Here is a 4,302-nt window from a genome sequence, read left to right on the forward strand (position 1 = left end):
TTCCCGGTTAATTTTTGCTCCTGCCACCTCCTCGTAAGCCTCAGTAGTCTTACCCACTTCACGTAGGCGTGCTACTGAGGTTACGCTGATAGTGATATCATCCGCGTAAGCCGTAACAAACTCCTCTTGACCTGGTTCTCTCGGGATGCTACTCAACCTTTGCAGTAGGGGTTCGAGAGCAACCACATACAAAAGTGGTGAGAGCGGACATCCTTGGCGAACCGAGCGTCTGATGCAGAACGGCTTCGAAAGGAAACCGTTCACCCGAACTATCGAGTCAATGTTGTGGTACAAAGCGAGGAAGCCAAGGCCCAGGCCGAACCGCGCAAGCACAGTCGCCAGGTATCGATGGTCAACCCTATCAAAAGCTTTAGACTGGTCCAAATGTACCAATGCCCCACCTTTGCCAGATTCATTACCCTCTCGATGGTATAGCGGATAAGATGGAGGGTATCCTGAATGGTTCTGCCTGGGATGACACATGTCTGTGCCTCCCCGACTATACCATTTGCGACACGCGCCAACCTTTTTGCTAAGACCTTGGCCAGTAGATGCCCGAACAAGTCTGGCATACATTTATACAGCTCGTACGGAAGACCATCAAGTCCCGGCGACTTACTCGCTTTACAGCCGGCCAACGCCTCCATCACCTCCATTTCATATAGTTCATAATTTTTGTATTTCTCCGACAGTTCTGCTATTCTGGTGGCTGATTTTTTGTTGTTATCTCTCTCATTAAATCCTCCTTTTTACTATGTAGTGCCAGAATCCCTCCGTTCACTACTTCATTCTTTGTTATTTCTGGTTGGACTCTTTTTGCTGTTTTTCTTTTTTTGTCGTGGTTCTATTTGTTTTGGTTGGTTTACATTTTCCATTTTTCTTTTGCTAGTAACTTTCTTTTCTGTTTCTTTTTCTTTTTCTTCCTCCTCATCTTCAGATTCCTCCTCGCCTTCCTTACAGTATTTTTTATATGGCTTAGCTGGCTACACTGAAAACATCAGGACTTACGCCCCTCGACAAAAACGTTGAGGAACTCCTCCCTAACTTCTATTCTTTTTGGAAGCTGTTCCAATACATCCTATTCTGTTTGAATTAACAGGTGGACCGTGTAGCCGGTCCAATTTGCCCTTTCTGAAACGGTAGCCTGAAGTATTTTTATCTCATCCACTCTTTCTGACAGGACTGATGCCATCAACCACATAGGGTCGACTTGAGGTGGGATCTTTGGTATTCGTATTTTGACTGTCCTCATACCTGTGTATAGTGATATTAAAATTACGTCTTCTGTTTCCAAGGATTTCACCGAGTGCAATTGCGCCGTTTCAATGTTTTTTAGGTGTACTTCGATGGTACCGAACTTTTCCCCTCTGGCTAGATATGTGATATCCTGCCAGATGGGCTTTAAACATTTCTCTACCTTCTCGCTTACTCGCTCGATTTTTCTTTCTTTTTAGCAGTATGTCTTGAATATAATAGTCTTTTTTCTTCTCTGACCTTAAATTATAATCATGTCCTTGTACATCAACAAATCACTTTTATTCGTCGACTGTTGGCGAGTTCTACCTCCAGCTGCAGACGCAAAACTTGTTTTCTGCTTACCTTCCCCCATTTGAAGGCTTTTCACCTCGATGTTCCTCCTTGCAACGGTAGTCCTCGACGATAGTGAGAATTCGTTTTCAGACGAATCCGAAACATCTTTCAATAATATTTTTTCCACTTTTTTGGCCTTTAAATCTGTCGAATCCTCGTCAGACGAAGACAAACTTTTTGGTATCTTGCCAGCAATAGATGTTTCCTCTTACAGGGGAAAACACAATAGTTTTCGAACAAAACCTATTATACAAATTTAAACAGGTACAGCAAATAAAACAGGCAACAACACGGAAACAGTCAACAGAAACTACACTTACTATGTTAACGCACTTCGGTAATACCAACACTTCCAACTCACAGAGATGAAATACCGCTAAGCATTTCGCCCGGCGTGTTAACGTTTCTGCCCGCTCACCGCTTTGTACATAAAATACGTAGGTGTCCTGCAAGCAACCGACTTTATTTTCTTAATCCAAGGGTTTCTTTTCTCAAACAAATATCCTACATGGTATAATTTATGTACTTCAAACTCAACCTCCTCCATTATAAATATTTTACACCAAATACGTTGGTATTACTAACGTTTCCAAGTAATAGACTATTTTCTTCAAAGCAGACGATATTCAGATGTAGTTCTTTGATGCATTAGAAACGTTACAAAGAAGCTATTACGTTGGTTATCTTCAAACATTGTGTAGGTGTTGCAGTTATCATTTAGTAATACGATTAATGTAGTCGTGGGAATGTCTTTTTCTTAAATGTGTTTCTATGAAATAAACAATATTTTCCTGATATAATGTTTTCAAATTGAAGTCATTCAGTAATGTTGATATTACATTGACAACAATATATATTAATAACAGCCACCAAAATACTCACCTCTCTCCCTCTCCCCTCCCCTCCCCTTCTCTCCTATCTATCTATTCATCTGTCTGTCTGTCTGTCTATCGATCTATCTACCTATCTATCTGTCTGTCTGTCTGTCTGTCTGTCTGTCTGTCTGTCTGTCTGTCTGTCTATATATCTATCTATCTATCTATCTACCTATCTATCTGTCTGTCTGTCTGTCTGTCTGTCTATCTATCTAACTATCTATTTATCTCACTCTTCCTTCTCTCTTCCCTCTCTTTCTCCTTCCCCTCCCCTCTCTCTTATATATACATATATATATCATACTATCTTTAGGTAGTTAAAATTAAAGCATATAATTGAAAATTATTACGATTATGCCTTAATAACCGTGAATTTAATAAACTTTTCTAATTAATTTAAAGCGTTCAAATGATATTGATGAGTAGAACTGCTAGTGTCAATAGACTGTTGTCCTCAAATGATTCCACAGCAAATTTCATCCTGAATTTTTGACTTGCAAATGGAAATTTCCTTTTTTAACTATTCTTAGAATTGTTCTTCCTATCTACGTGTTTATATATATAGTGAATCCAAACAAAGAAGAGCAAACAAGAAAAACAATAACCCGAGGGCGTGGTACTAGTACTGTATTATCAGAAAGGAAGGAAAGAGAATTTAACATTTCGAGCAAAGCTCTTCTTCAGAAATAGACGAAAGTCCAAAGGAAGGGAAGACGGAGGAAGAAAATCGCCAACGATACATACGTGATGTATGTATGTCTGTATGTATGTACACACACACACACACACACACACACACACACACACACACACACACACACACACACACACACACGTATTGAGACAATTGAGAAAGTGGTAATTACGCACTACGTCATTAATATTTAGTTGCTCTTTAAATTCTTGGTGAGGGAGCCGCGTGTCTGGTTAAACATGTAAGTGTTAATACTTGTAGTTTTATTGTCGTTTAAACAGTTTAATTAGCTTTAAACATAGCAAGGTTTATAATAGATTATTACAAGTACTTTTATTAGTTCCCATTTAACGAAATTTAAGTGTATATTAGTCACTGGTAATTTAATATTATAACTTGTAGTAGTGATATATTAATAAGTATGTAGTGTTTTATTATTAACTTTTGAATGATGAAATAATATATTTCACTCATAAAAATATTAGTTAATTTCAATAGTGTTTTGTTATTGAAAACTTTTATAAGGTTTGAACTTTCATTATAGTAGTATCTATGGAAGACCGGTGGGATTATTATTTATATGGACTTAAAGAGGGATCGTAATTTAGCATATAATTTAGTTATTGCAGTTTGCTATTAATACCGATACAATGTCGCTTGTTGTAGTTTTAGTAAAGTTAGTGTTTAATTCTGCCAATATATTGATTGATTGATTGAAATAATGTGGTTATCAAGCTTTCACTTTTATATTATACTACAGAAGACGGTAGGGATTATAATTTTGTATGACTTAATAGAGTTATCGCTGTTAAGTTACGTATTTAGGAGTGGTTATAATCTACTTATGGAATTTATTTATCGACACGGTTGTACAGAGGTTAAATATGTTTGAAATTTGTGGTTTCTTTGGTTTGTTCGTTCCTAAACAACACCTATTTTAGTGCTGTTGACACCGCTGGATTGAATGGTACTGCCCAGGTGTCGAAACCATAATGATATCCGAGGGGTAGCTGATGATCGAGATACGTTGGATTGTTAGTATGGCTATTTTTGTATATGTGGATTAGTATTATTGGATTGTCGGTATGGCTGTGGAATAGTATCATAACACATCTTTTTGATATATATATATATATATATATA

General features: G+C 37.5%; 1 long non-coding RNA gene across 1 annotated transcript in view; it reads left to right on the forward strand.

The window, feature by feature from the left end:
• LOC128249173 (uncharacterized) overlaps positions 1 to 4,302 on the forward strand; it is a 16,648-nt gene that overhangs the window by 3,646 nt on the left and 8,700 nt on the right. The window contains exon 2 of the long non-coding RNA XR_008265269.1: positions 3,031 to 3,214. This is a non-coding gene — a long non-coding RNA (uncharacterized LOC128249173). The remainder of the gene's footprint in view (positions 1 to 3,030; positions 3,215 to 4,302) is intronic.

The sequence above is a fragment of the Octopus bimaculoides genome, chromosome 12, assembly GCF_001194135.2.
Source record: "Octopus bimaculoides isolate UCB-OBI-ISO-001 chromosome 12, ASM119413v2, whole genome shotgun sequence".
NCBI classification, from domain to species: domain Eukaryota; kingdom Metazoa; phylum Mollusca; class Cephalopoda; order Octopoda; family Octopodidae; genus Octopus; species Octopus bimaculoides.